The sequence below is a fragment of the Salmo salar genome, unplaced genomic scaffold (genome assembly GCF_905237065.1).
Source record: "Salmo salar unplaced genomic scaffold, Ssal_v3.1, whole genome shotgun sequence".
Taxonomy (NCBI): domain Eukaryota; kingdom Metazoa; phylum Chordata; class Actinopteri; order Salmoniformes; family Salmonidae; genus Salmo; species Salmo salar.
Window position 1 is genome coordinate 236,795 of NW_025548784.1, and position 17,535 is coordinate 254,329.

Genomic DNA, 17,535 nt, shown 5'->3' on the forward strand with positions numbered 1-17,535 from the left:
TGTTGTTGAGAGTCCATTAGTGGGACAGGACATAGACTATGTTGTTGAGAGTCCATTAGTGAGACAGGACATAGACTATGTTGTTGAGAGTCCATTAGTGGGACAGGACAGACTATGTTGTTGAGAGACCATTAGTGGGACAGGACATAGACTATGTTGTTGAGAATCCATTAGTGAGACAGGACACAGACTATGTTGTTGAGAGTCCATTAGTGAGACAGGACATAGACTATGTTGTTGAGAGTCCATTAGTGGGACAGGACATAGACTATGTTGTTGAGAGACAATTAGTGGGACAGGACATAGACTATGTTGTTGAGAATCCATTAGTGAGACAGGACACAGACTATGTTGTTGAGAGTCCATTAGTGAGACAGGACATAGACTATGTTGTTGAGAGTCCATTAGTGGGACAGGACATGTCTGACCTGTTGTTGAGAGTCCATTAGTGGGACAGGACATAGACTATGTTGTTGAGAGTCCATTAGTGGGACAGGACTTGTCTGACCTGTTGTTGAGAGTCCATTAGTGAGACAGGACATAGACTATGTTGTTGAGAGTCCATTAGTGGGACAGGACATGTCTGACCTGTTGTTGAGAGTCCATTAGTGGGACAGGACATTGACTATGTTGTTGAGAGTCCATTAGTGGGACAGGACATGTCTGACCTGGTGTTGAGAGTCCATTAGTGGGACAGGACATAGACCATGTTGTTGAGAGTCCATTAGTGGGACAGGACATAGACTATGTTGTTGAGAGTCCATTAGTGGGACAGGACATGTCTGACCTGTTGTTGAGAGTCCATTAGTAGGACAGGACATAGACTATGTTGTTGAGAGTCCATTAGTGAGACAGGACATAGACTATGTTGTTGAGAGTCCATTAGTGAGACAGGACATAGACTATGTTGTTGAGAGTCCATTAGTGAGACAGGACATGTCTGACCTGTTGTTGAGAGTCCATTAGTGAGACAGGACATTGACTATGTTGTTGAGAGTCCATTAGTGGGACAGGACATAGACTATGTTGTTGAGAGACCATTAGTGGGACAGGACATGTCTGACCTGTTGTTGAGAGTCCATTAGTGAGACAGGACATAGACTATGTTGTTGAGAGTCCATTAGTGGGACAGGACATAGACTATGTTGTTGAGAGTCCATTAGTGAGACAGGACATAGACTATGTTGTTGAGAGTCCATTAGTGAGACAGGACATAGACTATGTTGTTGAGAGTCCATTAGTGGGACAGGACATGTCTGACCTGTTGTTGAGAGTCCATTAGTGAGACAGGACATAGACTATGTTGTTGAGAGTCCATTAGTGGGACAGGACATAGACTATGTTGTTGAGAGTCCATTAGTTGTATAGGACATGTCTGACCTGTTGTTGAGAGTCCATTAGTGGGACAGGACATGTCTGACCTGTTGTTGAGAGTCCATTAGCGAGACAGGACATAGACTATGTTGTTGAGAGTCCATTAGTGGGACAGGACATGTCTGACCTGTTGTTGAGAGTCCATTAGTGGGACAGGACATAGACTATGTTGTTGAGAGTCCATTAGTGGGACAGGACATGTCTGACCTGTTGTTGAGAGTCCATTAGTGGGACAGGACATTGACTATGTTGTTGAGAGTCCATTAGTGGGACAGGACATGTCTGACCTGTTGTTGAGAGTCCATTAGTGGGACAGGATTAGACTATGTTGTTGATAGTCCATTAGAATAGCCCCATATCATATGGCACCAATATAATAGCCCCATATCATATGGGACCAATAGAATAGCCCCATATCATATGGGACCAATAGAATAGCTCCATATCATATGGGACCAATAGAATAGCCCCATAGCATATGGGACCAATAGAGTAGAATAGAAGAAGTCCAACTTTATCCCAGAGACGAGTAACACAACAACACAGCCTATTCAACAGTCAAAGGGGTCATAAACACATAGCCTATTCAACAGTCAAAAGGGTCATGGCCAGTACGGGTATCGATCCCGCGATCTTCGCGTTATTAGCACGACGCTCTAACCAACTGAGCTAACCGGCCAAGTGAACACAGCATACCAAATCTAGTCTTTTATACTTTGGAAAACAACCAGTATGCTTTTATAAATGTTAATAAAGTAGCATTATGCTCATCTAGATTTCAACGTATTCTCCAAACAGTTAAAAAAATATCATCAAATATATATATATTCTATAATGTTATGATATTATGATATCACATGAACTAAATTTCTCGGTGTTAATTTGGTGAACGGTGTCGTTGAGCTCTCTGCCGTTCAACAGACGGACGCATCCGCTCCGGACAGCCGCTCCGCTCCCCGCCGCGCCGACATGGATCCGCCAGTGGTGACAAGATGGAGGACAGGAGACGAGGGTAAAACACAGATAATATGTATAGTTGTCAGCGTGGTAATGGCCTTTGGATGGATTTTCAACTAGCCGACGATTACAAGATCGGATCGTAATCATATCTATCGAACGGCTTTATGTTTTCCAGACGCAGGATAAATATGTTGTTATGTGGCTGCGTGGAAAGTCTGTCAGGGCAGTCGGCTACAGGAGCTAACGAAGCTAACAGCGAGTTGTTCGGTAGCTAATCGGTGATATAACATCAACAATAAATTGGAAACCGTTAGCTAGTATGATATATATATATATAGATCGCGAATGCTTTACGGTTAAAAATAAATTGGAAATACGGTCCAGCTAACATTGTCAGCTAGTTATTTTGTATTCATGTTGATTTGTTGTCACTGTGCAGCTAGCTAGCTAGCTAGTTCGGGTACGATGCTAACGACAAAGCTAACTAGCCATTTAGCAAGCGAGCTAATTTTTTATCAAGTAAAAAATATTCCATGGATGATTTGCTAGCAACGATAGTTATGTTAACATAGGACAACGGTCGATGAACTAGCTTTGTTTATACCACAAGGTTTTCGTGGCCGAGTCAACATGTTTTAACTTTGTACCGAGCTTGTACGGGAAGGATTCACAGGACGTATCGATTAGGACACAGGACGCATCGATTAGAACGCAGAAACGCATCGATAAGGATACAGGACGTATCGATAAGGACACAGGACGTATCGATAAGGACACAGGACGTATCGATAAGGACACAGGACGTATCGATAAGGACACAGGACGCATCGATAAGGACGCATCGATAAGGACGCAGGACGCATCGATAAGGACACAGGACCTGCTGCGTTGTGTATTCTGGGTTGTAACTAGTGACCAGCTAGTTATAACTAGTGACTAACTGTTCTAGCTGGTCAGACTGTGGACAGGCGACATGGCTCACTCTCCGGTTCAGAGTAGCCTGCCCGGGATGCAGGTACGCTGTTTTCACCTAATTTCCAGTAGCTAGCTAGTTAAAGTACACCTTACCAAAGTGCTATATGGTGAAGCTAGCCCTCACCTGCTGTCAGGTGATGTAAACAATACTAAAGACATGCACAGCATGCTGCAAATAGAGAGACAGTCAATTCCCTTCCTTCATTCTGCATGTCCAATACTAGGCTGGTACAATATTTAACATTCAATTATACTAGGAGTCACATTGGGGCTTCACCATACTGATGACTAAAAGGGACAAACATCATTTTGTGACTAAAGCACTGGAAAACAGAGGATTCTCTAAGCTAGGCTAAAGGCTAAAGCACTGGAAAACAGAGGATTCTCTAAGCTAGGCTAAAGACTAAAGCACTGGAAAACAGAGGATTCTCTACGCTAGGCTAAAGGCTAAAGCACTGGAAAACAGAGGATTCTCTAAGCTAGGCTAAAGACTAAAGCACTGGAAAACAGAGGATTCTCTAAGCTAGGCTAAAGGCTAATGCACTGGAAAACAGAGGATTCTCTAAGCTAGGCTAAAGACTAAAGCACTGGAAAACAGAGGATTCTCTAAGCTAGGCTAAAGACTAAAGCACTGGAAAACAGAGGGTTCTCTAAGCTAGGCTAAAGACTAAAGCACTGGAAAACAGAGGATTCTCTAAGCTAGGCTAAAGCACTGGAAAACAGAGGATTCTCTAAGCTAGGCTAAAGACTAAAGCACTGGAAAACAGAGGTTTCGCTAGGCTAAAGGCTAAAGCACTGGAAAACAGAGGATTCTCTAAGCTAGGCTAAAGACTAAACCACTGGAAAACAGAGGATTCTCTAAGCTAGGCTAAAGACTAAAGCACTGGGAAACAGAGGATTCTCTAAGCTAGGCTAAAGACTAAAGCACTGAAAACAGAGGTTTCTCTAAGCTAGGCTAAAGGCTAAAGCACTGGAAAACAGAGGATTCTCTAAGCTAGGCTAAAGACTAAAGCACTGGAAAACCGGATTCTCTAAGCTAGGCGAAATACTAAAGCACTGGAAAACAGAGGATTCTCTAAGCTAGGCTAAAGCACTGGAAAACAGGATTCTCTAAGCTAGGCTATAGCACTGGAAAACAGAGGATTCTTAAGCTAGGCTAAAGCACTGGAAAACAGAGGATTCTCTAAGCTAGGCTAAAGACTAAAGCACTGGAAAACAGAGGATTCTCTAAGCTAGGCTAAAGCACTGGAAAACAGAGGATTCTCTAAGCTAGGCTAAAGGCTAAAGAACTGGAAAACAGAGGATTCTCTAAGCTAGGCTAAAGACTAAAGCACTGGAAAACAGAGGATTCTCTAAGCTAGGCTAAAGGCTAATGCACTGGAAAACAGAGGATTCTCTAAGCTAGGCTAAAGACTAAAGCACTGGAAAACAGAGGATTCTCTAAGCTAGGCTAAAGACTAAAGCACTGGAAAACAGAGGATTCTCTAAGCTAGGCTAAAGACTAAAGCACTGGAAAACAGAGGATTCTCTAAGCTAGGCTAAAGGCTAAAGCACTGGAAAACAGAGGATTCTCTAAGCTAGGCTAAAGACTAAAGCACTGGAAAACAGAGGATTCTCTAAGCTAGGCTAAAGCACTGGAAAACAGAGGATTCTCTAAGCTAGGCTAAAGACTAAAGCACTGGAAAACAGAGGTTTCGCTAGGCTAAAGGCTAAAGCACTGGAAAACAGAGGATTCTCTAAGCTAGGCTAAAGACTAAACCACTGGAAAACAGAGGATTCTCTAAGCTAGGCGAAAGACTAAAGCACTGGAAAACAGAGGATTCTCTAAGCTAGGGCTAAAGCACTGGAAAACAGAGGATTCTCTAAGCTAGGCTAAAGGCTAAAGCACTGGAAAACAGAGGATTCTCTAAGCTAGGCTAAAGACTAAAGCACTGGAAAACAGAGGATTCTTAAGCTAGGCTAAAGCACTGGAAAACAGAGGATTCTCTAAGCTAGGCTAAAGACTAAAGCACTGGAAAACAGAGGATTCTCTAAGTTAGGCTAAAGCACTAGAAAACAGATGATTCTCTAAGCTGGACTAAAGCACTGGAAAACAGAGGATCCTCTAAGCTAGGCTAAAGCACTGGAAAACAAGAGGTTTCTCTAAGCTAGGCTAAAGACTAAAGCACTGGAAAACAGAGGATTCTCTACGCTAGGCTAAAGACTAAAGCACTGGAAAACAGAGGATTCTCTAAGCTAGGCTAAAGCACTGGAAAACAGAGGATTCTCTAAGCTAGGCTAAAGACTAAAGCACTGGAAAACAGAGGATTCTCTAAGTTAGGCAAAAGCACTAGAAAACAGATGATTCTCTAAGCTAGACTAAAGCACTGGAAAACAGAGGATCCTCTAAGCTAGGCTAAAGAACTGGAAAACAAGAGGTTTCTCTAAGCTAGGCTAAAGACTAAAGCACTGGAAAACAGAGGATTCTCTACGCTAGGCTAAAGCACTAGAAAACAGATGATTCTCTAAGCTAGACTAAAGCACTGGAAAACAGAGGATCCTCTAAGCTAGGCTAAAGCACTGGAAAACAAGAGGTTTCTCTAAGCTAGGCTAAAGACTAAAGCACTGGAAAACAGAGGATTCTCTACGCTAGGCTAAAGACTAAAGCACTGGAAAACAGAGGATTCTCTAAGCTAGGCTAAAGCACTGGAAAACAGAGGATTCTCTAAGCTAGGCTAAAGACTAAAGCACTGGAAAACAGAGGTTTCTCTAAGCTAGGCTAAAGGCTAAAGCACTGTAAAACAGGATTCTCTAAGCTAGGCTAAAGACTAAAGCACTGGAAAACAGAGGATTCTCTAAGCTAGGCTAAAGACTAAAGCACTGGAAAACAGAGGATTCTCTAAGCTAGGCTAAAGCACTAGAAAACAGAGGATTCTCTAAGCTAGGCTAAAGACTAAAGCACTGGAAAACAGAGGATTCTCTAAGCTAGGCTAAAGACTAAAGCACTGGAAATCAGAGGATTCTCTAACTAGGCTAAAGCACTGGAAAACAGAGGATTCTCTAAGCTAGGCTAAAGACTAAAGCACTGGAAAACAGATAATTCTCTACGCTAGGCTACAGACTAAAGCACTGGAAAACAGAGGATTCTCTAAGCTAGGCTAAAGCACTGGAAAACAGAGGTTTCTCTAAGCTAGGCTAAAGGCTAAAGCACTGGAAAACAGAGGATTCTCTAAGCTAGGCTAAAGGTTAAAGCACTGGAAAACAGAGGATTCTCTAAGCTAGGCTAAAGACTAAAGCACTGGAAAACAGAGGATTCTCTAAGCTAGGCTAAAGACTAAAGCACTGGAAATCAGAGGATTCTCTAAGCTAGGCTAAAGCACTGGAAAACAGAGGATCCTCTAAGCTAGACTAAAGACTAAAGCACTGGAAAACAGAGGATTCTCTAAGCTAGGCTAAAGACTAAAGCACTGGAAAACAGAGGATTCTCTAACTAGGCTAAAGCACTGGAAAACAGAGGATCCTCTAAGCTAGGCTAAAGACTAAAGCACTGGAAAACAGAGGATTCTCTAAGCTAGGCTAAAGCACTGGAAAACAAGAGGTTTCTCTAAGCTAGGCTAAAGACTAAAGCACTGGAAAACAGAGGATTCTCTACGCTAGGCTAAAGACTAAAGCACTGGAAAACAGAGGATTCTCTAAGCTAGGCTAAAGACTAAAGCACTGGAAAACAGAGGATTCTCTAAGCTAGGCTAAAGCACTAGAAAACAGAGGATTCTCTAAGCTAGGCTAAAGACTAAAGCACTGGAAAACAGAGGATTCTCTAAGCTAGGCTAAAGACTAAAGCACTGGAAAACACAGGATTCTCTAAGCTAGGCTAAAGCACTGGAAAACAGAGGATTCTCTAAGCTAGGCTAAAGACTAAAGCACTGGAAAACAGATCATTCTCTACGCTAGGCTACAGACTAAAGCACTGGAAAACAGAGGATTCTCTAAGCTAGGCTAAAGCACTGGAAAACAGAGGTTTCTCTAAGCTAGGCTAAAGGCTAAAGCACTGGAAAACAGAGGATTCTCTAAGCTAGGCTAAAGGCTAAAGCACTGGAAAACAGAGGATTCTCTAAGCTAGGCTAAAGACTAAAGCACTGGAAAACAGAGGATTCTCTAAGCTAGGCTAAAGACTAAAGCACTGGAAATCAGAGGATTCTCTAAGCTAGGCTAAAGCACTGGAAAACAGAGGATCCTCTAAGCTAGACTAAAGACTAAAGCACTGGAAAACAGAGGATTCTCTAAGCTAGGCTAAAGACTAAAGCACTGGAAAACAGAGGATTCTCTAACTAGGCTAAAGCACTGGAAAACAGAGGATCCTCTAAGCTAGACTAAAGACTAAAGCACTGGAAAACAGAGGATTCTCTAAGCTAGGCTAAAGACTAAAGCACTGTAAAACAGAGGATTCTTAAGCTAGGGACTAAAGCACTGGAAAACAGAGGATTCTCTAAGATAGGCTAAAGACTAAAGCACTGGAAAACAGAGGATTCTCTAAGCTAGGCTAAAGCACTAAAAGAGATAAGCTAGGCTAAAGCACTGGAAAACAGAGGATTCTCTAAGCTAGGCTAAAGACTAAAGCACTGGAAAGCAGAGGATTCTCTAAGCTAGGCTAAAGACTAAAACACTGGAAAATAGAGGATTCTCTAAGCTAGGCTAAAGACTAAAGCACTGGAAAACAGAGGATTCTCTAAGCTAGGCTAAAGACTAAAGCACTGGAAATCAGAGGATTCTCTAAGCTAGGCTAAAGCACTGGAAAACAGAGGATCCTCTACGCTAGGCTAAAGACTAAAGCACTGGAAAACAGAGGATTCTCTAAGCTAGGCTAAAGACTAAAGCACTGGAAAACAGAGGATTCTCTACGCTAGGCTAAAGACTAAAGCACTGGAAAACAGAGGATTCTCTAAGCTAGGCTAAAGACTAAAGCACTGGAAAACAGAGGATTCTCTAAGCTAGGCTAAAGACTAAAGCACTGAAAACAGAGGTTTCTCTAAGCTAGGCTAAAGGCTAAAGCACTGGAAAACAGAGGATTCTCTAAGCTAGGCTAAAGACTAAAGCACTGGAAAACAGGATTCTCTAAGCTAGGCGAAATACTAAAGCACTGGAAAACAGAGGATTCTCTAAGCGAGGCTAAAGCACTGGAAAACAGGATTCTCTAAGCTAGGCTATAGCACTGGAAAACAGAGGATTCTCTAAGCTAGGCTAAAGACTAAAGCACTGGAAAACAGAGGATTCTTAAGCTAGGCTAAAGCACTGGAAAACAGAGGATTCTCTAAGCTAGGCTAAAGACTAAAGCACTGGAAAACAGAGGATTCTTAAGCTAGGCTAAAGCACTGGAAAACAGAGGATTCTCTAAGCTAGGCTAAAGACTAAAGCACTGGAAAACAGAGGATTCTCTATGCTAGGCTAAAGACTAAAGCACTGGAAAACAGGATTCTCTAAGCTAGGCTAAAGCACTGGAAAACAGAGGATCCTCTAAGCTAGGCTAAAGCACTGGAAAACAAGAGGTTTCTCTAAGCTAGGCTAAAGACTAAAGCACTGGAAAACAGAGGATTCTCTAAGCTAGGAAAGCTAAAGCACTGGAAAACAGAGGATTCTCTAAGCTGAGACTAAAGCACTGGAAAACAGAGGATTCTCTAAGCTAGGCTAAAGGCTAAAGCACTGGAAAACAGAGGTTTCTCTAAGCTAGGCTAAAGGCTAAAGCACTGGAAAACAGAGGATTCTCTAAGCTAGGCTAAAGACTAAAGCACTGGAAAACAGAGGATTCTCTAAGCTAGGGCTAAAGCACTGGAAAACAGAGGATTCTCTAAGCTAGGTAGCTAAAGCACTGGAAAACAGAGGATTCTCTAAGCTAGGCTAAAGACTAAAGCACTGGAAAACAGAGGATTCTCTAAGCTAGGCAAGGCTAAAGCACTGGAAAACAGAGGATTCTCTAAGCTAGGCTAAAGGCTAAAGCACTGGAAAACAGAGGAGTCTCTAAGCTAGGCTAAAGGCTAAAGCACTGGAAAACAGAGGATTCTCTAAGCTAGGCTAAAGACTAAAGCACTGGAAAACAGATAATTCTCTACGCTAGGCTACAGACTAAAGCACTGGAAAACAGAGGATTCTCTAAGCTAGGCTAAAGCACTGGAAAACAGAGGTTTCTCTAAGCTAGGCTAAAGGCTAAAGCACTGGAAAACAGAGGAGTCTCTAAGCTATGCTAAAGGTTAAAGCACTGGAAAACAGAGGATTCTCTAAGCTAGGCTAAAGACTAAAGCACTGGAAAACAGAGGATTCTCTAAGCTAGGCTAAAGACTAAAGCACTGGAAATCAGAGGATTCTCTAAGCTAGGCTAAAGCACTGGAAAACAGAGGATCCTCTAAGCTAGGCTAAAGACTAAAGCACTGGAAAACAGAGGATTCTCTAAGCTAGGCTAAAGACTAAAGCACTGGAAAACAGAGGATTCTCTAAGCTAGGCTAAAGACTAAAGCACTGGAAAACAGAGGATTCTCTAAGCTAGGCTAAAGCACTGGAAAACAGAGGATTCTCTAAGCTAGGCTAAAGACTAAAGCACTGGAAAACAGAGGATTCTCTAAGCTAGGCTAAAGCACTGGAAAACAGAGGATTCTCTAAGCTAGGCTAAAGACTAAAGCACTGGAAAACAGAGGATTCTCTAAGCTAGGCTAAAGACTAAAGCACTGGAAAACAGAGGATTCTCTAAGCTAGGCTAAAGCACTGGAAAACAGAGGATTCTCTAAGCTAGGCTAAAGCACTGGAAAACAGAGGATTCTCTAAGCTAGGCTAAAGACTAAAGCACTGGAAAACAGAGGATTCTCTAAGCTAGGCTAAAGACTAAAGCACTGGAAAACAGAGGATTCTCTAAGCTAGGCTAAAGCACTGGAAAACAGAGGATTCTCTAAGCTAGGCTAAAGACTAAAGCACTGGAAAACAGAGGATTCTCTACGCTAGGCTAAAGACTAAAGCACTGGAAAACAGAGGATTCTCTAAGCTAGGCTAAAGGCTAAATCACTGGAAAACAGAGGATTCTCTAAGCTAGGCTAAAGACTAAAGCACTGGAAAACAGAGGATTCTCTAAGCTAGGCTAAAGCGCTGGAAAACAGAGGATTCTCTAAGCTAGGAAGACTAAAGCACTGGAAAACAGAGGATTCTCTAAGCTAGGCTAAAGACTAAAGCACTGGAAAACAGAGGATTCTCTAAGCTAGGCTAAAGACTAAAGCACTGGAAAACAGAGGATTCTCTACGCTAGGCTAAAGACTAAAGCACTGGAAAACTGAGGATTCTCTAAGCTAGGCTAAAGCACTGGAAAACAGAGGATTCTCTAAGCTAGGCTAAAGACTAAAGCACTGGAAAACAGAGGATTCTCTAAGCTAGGCTAAAGACTAAAGCACTGGAAAACAGAGGATTCTCTAAGCTAGGCTAAAGACTAAAGCACTGGAAAACAGAGGATTCTCTAAGCTAGGCTAAAGCACTGGAAAACAGAGGATCCTCTAAGCTAGGCTAAAGACTAAAGCACTGGAAAACAGAGGATTCTCTAAGCTAGGCTAAAGACTAAAGCACTGGAAAACAGAGGATTCTCTAAGCTAGGCTAAAGACTAAAGCACTGGAAATCAGAGGATTCTCTAAGCTAGGTAAAGCTAAAGCACTGGAAAACAGAGGATCCTCTAAGCTAGGCTAAAGCTAAAGCACTGGAAAACAGAGGATTCTCTAAGCTAGGCTAAAGACTAAAGCACTGGAAAATAGAGGATTCTCTACGCTAGGCTAAAGACTAAAGCACTGGAAAACAGAGGATTCTCTAAGCTAGGCTAAAGCACTGGAAAACAGAGCATTCTCTAAGCTAGGCTAAAGCACTTGAAAACAGAGGATTCTCTAAGCTAGGCTAAAGACTAAAGCACTTGAAAACAGTGGATTCTCTAAGCTAGGCTAAAGACTAAAGCACTGGAAAACAGAGGATTCTCTAAGCTAGGCTAAAGCACTGGAAAACAGAGGATTCTCTAAGCTAGGCTAAAGACTAAAGCACTGGAAAACAGAGAATTCTCTAAGCTAGGCTAAAGGCTAAAGCACTGGAAAACAGAGGATTCTCTAAGCTAGGCTAAAGGCTAAAGCACTGGAAAACAGAGGATTCTCTAAGCTAGGCTAAAGACTAAAGCACTGGAATTCAGATGATTCTCTAAGCTAGGCTAAAGCGCTGGAAAACAGAGGATCCTCTAAGCTAGGCTAAAGACTAAAGCACTGGAAAACAGAGGATTCTCTAAGCTAGGCTAAAGACTAAAGCACTGGAAAACAGAGGATTCTCTAAGCTAGGAAACTAAAGCACTGGAAAACAGAGGATTCTCTAAGCTAGGAAAGACTAAAGCACTGGAAAACAGAGGATTCTCTAAGCTAGGCTAAAGACTAAAGCACTGGAAAACAGAGGATTCTCTAAGCTAGGCTAAACTAAAGCACTGGAAAACAGAGGATTCTCTAAGCTAGGCTAAAGCACTGGAAAACAGAGGATTCTCTAAGCTAGGCTAAAGGCTAAAGCACTGGAAAACAGAGGATTCTCTAAGCTAGGCTAAAGACTAAAGCACTGGAAAACAGAGGATTCTCTAAGCTAGGCTAAAGACTAAAGCACTGGAAATCAGAGGATTCTCTAAGCTAGGCTAAAGCACTGGAAAACAGAGGATTCTCTAAGCTAGGCTAAAGACTAAAGCACTGGAAAACAGAGGATTCTCTAAGCTAGGCTAAAGACTAAAGCACTGGAAAACAGAGGATTCTCTAAGCTAGGCTAAAGCACTGGAAAACAGAGGATCCTCTAAGCTAGACTAAAGACTAAAGCACTGTAAAACAGAGGATTCTCTAAGCTAGGCTAAAGCACTGGAAAACAAGGATTCTCTAAGCTAGGCTAAAGACTAAAGCACTGGAAAACAGAGGATTCTCTAAGCTAGCAAGACTAAAGCACTGGAAAACAGAGGATTCTCTAAGCTAGGCTAAAGCACTGGAAAACAGAGGATTCTCTAAGCTAGGCTAAAGACTAAAGCACTGGAAAGCAGAGGATTCTCTAAGCTAGGCTAAAGACTAAAGCACTGGAAAACAGAGGATTCTCTAAGCTAGGCTAAAGACTAAAGCACTGGAAATCAGAGGATTCTCTAAGCTAGGCTAAAGCACTGGAAAACAGAGGATTCTCTAAGCTAGGCTAAAGACTAAAGCACTGGAAAACAGAGGATTCTCTAAGCTAGGCTAAAGACTAAAGCACTGGAAAACAGAGGATTCTCTAAGCTAGGCTAAAGACTAAAGCACTGGAAAACAGAGGATTCTCTAAGCTAGGCTAAAGCACTGGAAAACAGAGGATTCTCTAAGCTAGGCTAAAGACTAAAGCACTGGAAAACAGAGGATTCTCTAAGCTAGGCTAAAGACTAAAGCACTGGAAAACAGAGGATTCTCTAAGCTAGGCTAAAGACTAAAGCACTGGAAATCAGAGGATTCTCTAAGCTAGGCTAAAGCACTGGAAAACAGAGGATCCTCTACGCTAGGCTAAAGACTAAAGCACTGGAAAACAGAGGATTCTCTAAGCTAGGCTAAAGACTAAAGCACTGGAAAACAGAGGATTCTCTACGCTAGGCTAAAGACTAAAGCACTGGATAACAGAGGATTCTCTAAGCTAGGCTAAAGACTAAAGCACTGGAAAACAGAGGATTCTCTAAGCTAGGCTAAAGACTAAAGCACTGGAAAACAGAGGATTCTCTAAGCTAGGCTAAAGGCTAAAGCACTGGAAAACAGAGGATTCTCTAAGCTAGGCTAAAGACTAAAGCACTGGAAAACAGAGGATTCTCTAAGCTAGGCGAAAGACTAAAGCACTGGAAAACAGAGGATTCTCTAAGCTAGGCTAAAGCACTGGAAAACAGAGGTTTCTCTAAGCTAGGCTAGCTAAAGCACTGGAAAACAGAGGATTCTCTAAGCTAGGCTAAAGACTAAAGCACTGGAAAACAGAGGATTCTCTAAGCTAGGCTAAAGCACTGGAAAACAGAGGATTCTCTAAGCTAGGCTAAAGACTAAAGCACTGGAAAACAGAGGATTCTCTAAGCTAGGCTAAAGCACTGGAAAACAGAGGATTCTCTAAGCTAGGCTAAAGACTAAAGCACTGGAAAACAGAGGATTCTCTAAGCTAGGCTAAAGACTAAAGCACTGGAAAACAGAGGATTCTCTAAGCTAGGCTAAAGCACTGGAAAACAGAGGATTCTCTAAGCTAGGAGACTAAAGCACTGGAAAACAGAGGATTCTCTAAGCTAGGCTAAAGACTAAAGCACTGGAAAACAGAGGATTCTCTAAGCTAGGCTAAAGCACTAGAAAACAGAGGATTCTCTAAGCTACTAAGACTAAAGCACTGGAAAACAGAGGTTTCTCTAAGCTAGGCTAAAGGCTAAAGCACTGTAAAACAGAGGATTCTCTAAGCTAGGCTAAAGACTAAAGCACTGGAAAACAGAGGATTCTCTAAGCTAGGCTAAAGACTAAAGCACTGGAAAACAGAGGATTCTCTAAGCTAGGCTAAAGCACTGGAAAACAGAGGATTCTCTAAGCTAGGCTAAAGACTAAAGCACTGGAAAACAGAGGATTCTCTAAGCTAGGCTAAAGACTAAAGCACTGGAAAACACAGGATTCTCTAAGCTAGGCTAAAGCACTGGAAAACAGAGGATTCTCTAAGCTAGGCTAAAGACTAAAGCACTGGAAAACAGATAATTCTCTACGCTAGGCTAAAGACTAAAGCACTGGAAAACTGAGGATTCTCTAAGCTAGGCTAAAGCACTGGAAAACAGAGGTTTCTCTAAGCTAGGCTAAAGGCTAAAGCACTGGAAAACAGAGGAGTCTCTAAGCTAGGCTAAAGGTTAAAGCACTGGAAAACAGAGGATTCTCTAAGCTAGGCTAAAGACTAAAGCACTGGAAAACAGAGGATTCTCTAAGCTAGGCTAAAGACTAAAGCACTGGAAATCAGAGGATTCTCTAAGCTAGGCTAAAGCACTGGAAAACAGAGGATCCTCTAAGCTAGGCTAAAGACTAAAGCACTGGAAAACAGAGGATCCTCTAAGCTAGACTAAAGACTAAAGCACTGGAAAACAGAGGATTCTCTAAGCTAGGCTAAAGACTAAAGCACTGGAAAACAGAGGATTCTTAAGCCAGGCTAAAGCACTGGAAAACAGAGGATTCTCTAAGCTAGGCTAAAGACTAAAGCACTGGAAAACAGAGGATTCTCTACGCTAGGCTAAAGCACTGGAAAACAGAGGATTCTCTAAGCTAGGCTAAAGACTAAAGCACTGGAAAACAGAGGATCCTCTAAGCTAGGCTAAAGCACTGGAAAACAAGAGGATTCTCTAAGCTAGGCTAAAGACTAAAGCACTGGAAAACAGAGGATTCTCTACGCTAGGCTAAAGACTAAAGCACTGGAAAACAGAGGATTCTCTAAGCTAGGCTAAAGGCTAAAGCACTGGAAAACAGAGGATTCTCTAAGCTAGGCTAAAGACTAAAGCACTGGAAAACAGAGGATTCTCTAAGCTAGGCTAAAGGCTAAAGCGCTGGAAAACAGAGGATTCTCTAAGCTAGGCTAAAGACTAAAGCACTGGAAAACAGAGGATTCTCTAAGCTAGGCTAAAGCACTGGAAAACAGAGGATTCTCTAAGCTAGGCTAAAGACTAAAGCACTGGAAAACAGAGGATTCTCTAAGCTAGGCTAAAGGCTAAAGCACTAGAAAACAGAGGATTCTCTAAGCTAGGCTAAAGACTAAAGCACTGGAAAACAGAGGATTCTCTAAGCTAGGCTAAAGACTAAAGCACTGGAAATCAGAGGATTCTCTAAGCTAGGCTAAAGCACTGGAAAACAGAGGATTCTCTAAGCTAGGCTAAAGACTAAAGCACTGGAAAACAGAGGATTCTCTACGCTAGGCTAAAGACTAAAGCACTGGAAATCAGAGGATTCTCTAACTAGGCTAAAGCACTGGAAAACAGAGGATTCTCTAAGCTAGGCTAAAGACTAAAGCACTGGAAAACAGAGAATTCTCTAAGCTAGGCTAAAGACTAAAGCACTGGAAAACAGAGGATTCTCTAAGGTAGGTAAGGCTAAAGCACTGGAAAACAGAGGATTCTCTAAGCTAGGCTAAAGGCTAAAGCACTGGAAAACAGAGGATTCTCTAAGCTAGGCTAAAGGTTAAAGCACTGGAAAACAGAGGATTCTCTAAGCTAGGCTAAAGACTAAAGCACTGGAAAACAGAGGATTCTCTAAGCTAGGCTAAAGACTAAAGCACTGGAAAACAGAGGATTCTCTAAGCTAGGCTAAAGCACTGGAAAACAGAGGATCCTCTAAGCTAGGCTAAAGACTAAAGCACTGGAAAACAGAGGATTCTCTAAGCTAGGCTAAAGACTAAAGCACTGGAAAACAGAGGATTCTCTAAGCTAGAGCTAAAGCACTGGAAAACAGAGGATCCTCTAAGCTAGACTAAAGACTAAAGCACTGGAAAACAGAGGATTCTCTAAGCTAGGCTAAAGCACTGGAAAACAAGAGGTTTCTCTAAGCTAGGCTAAAGACTAAAGCACTGGAAAACAGAGGATTCTCTACGCTAGGCTAAAGACTAAAGCACTGGAAAACAGAGGATTCTCTAAGCTAGGCTAAAGACTAAAGCACTGGAAAACAGAGGATTCTCTAAGCTAGGCTAAAGCACTAGAAAACAGAGGATTCTCTAAGCTAGGCTAAAGACTAAAGCACTGGAAAACAGAGGATTCTCTAAGCTAGGCTAAAGACTACAGCACTGGAAAACACAGGATTCTCTAAGCTAGGCTAAAGCACTGGAAAACAGAGGATTCTCTAAGCTAGGCTAAAGACTAAAGCACTGGAAAACAGATCATTCTCACGCTAGGCTACAGACTAAAGCACTGGAAAACAGAGGATTCTCTAAGCTAGGCTAAAGCACTGGAAAACAGAGGTTTCTCTAAGCTAGGCTAAAGGCTAAAGCACTGGAAAACAGAGGATTCTCTAAGCTAGGCTAAAGACTAAAGCACTGGAAAACAGAGGATTCTCTAAGCTAGGCTAAAGACTAAAGCACTGGAAATCAGAGGATTCTCTAAGCTAGGCTAAAGCACTGGAAAACAGAGGATCCTCTAAGCTAGGCTAAAGACTAAAGCACTGGAAAACAGAGGATTCTCTAAGCTAGGCTAAAGACTAAAGCACTGGAAAACAGAGGATTCTCTAAGCTAGGCTAAAGCACTGGAAAACAGAGGATTCTCTAAGCTAGGCTAAAGGCTAAAGCACTGGAAAACAGAGGATTCTCTAAGCTAGGCTAAAGACTAAAGCACTGGAAAACAGAGGATTCTTAGCTAGGCTAAGGCTAAAGCACTGGAAAACAAGGATTCTCTAAGATAGGCTAAAGACTAAAGCACTGGAAAACAGAGGATTCTCTAAGCTAGGCTAAAGCACTGGAAAAAAGAGGATTCTCTAAGCTAGGCTAAAAGCACTGGAAAACAGAGGATTCTCTAAGCTAGGCTAAAGACTAAAGCACTGGAAAGCAGAGGATTCTCTAAGCTAGGCTAAAGACTAAAGCACTGGAAAACAGAGGATTCTCTAAGCTAGGCTAAAGGCTAAAGCACTGGAAAACAGAGGATTCTCTAAGCTAGGCTAAAGACTAAAGCACTGGAAAACAGAGGATTCTCTAAGCTAGGCTAAAGCACTGGAAAACAGAGGATCCTCTACGCTAGGCTAAAGACTAAAGCACTGGAAAACAGAGGATTCTCTAAGCTAGGCTAAAGACTAAAGCACTGGAAAACAGAGGATTCTCTACGCTAGGCTAAAGACTAAAGCACTGGAAAACAGAGGATTCTCTAAGCTAGGCTAAAGACTAAAGCACTGGAAAACAGAGGATTCTCTAAGCTAGGCTAAAGACTAAAGCACTGAAAACAGAGGATTCTCTAAGCTAGGCTAAAGGCTAAAGCACTGGAAAACAGAGGATTCTCTAAGCTAGGCTAAAGACTAAAGCACTGGAAAACAGGATTCTCTAAGCTAGGCGAAAGACTAAAGCACTGGAAAACAGAGGATTCTCTAAGCTAGGCTAAAGCACTGGAAAACAGAGGATTCTCTAAGCTAGGCTAATAAGCACTGGAAAACAGAGGATTCTCTAAGCTAGGCTAAAGACTAAAGCACTGGAAAACAGAGGATTCTTAAGCTAGGCTAAAGCACTGGAAAACAGAGGATTCTCTA

At 42.1% G+C, this 17,535-nt stretch overlaps 1 non-coding gene across 1 annotated transcript; it reads right to left on the bottom strand.

Moving 5' to 3' along the window:
• Window positions 1-1,979: 1,979 nt before the first annotated feature.
• Window positions 1,980-2,053, bottom strand: trnai-aau (transfer RNA isoleucine (anticodon AAU)). The gene has a single exon. It is a non-coding gene; the product is annotated as a tRNA-Ile (tRNA).
• Between the last annotated feature and the right edge of the window lie 15,482 nt (window positions 2,054-17,535).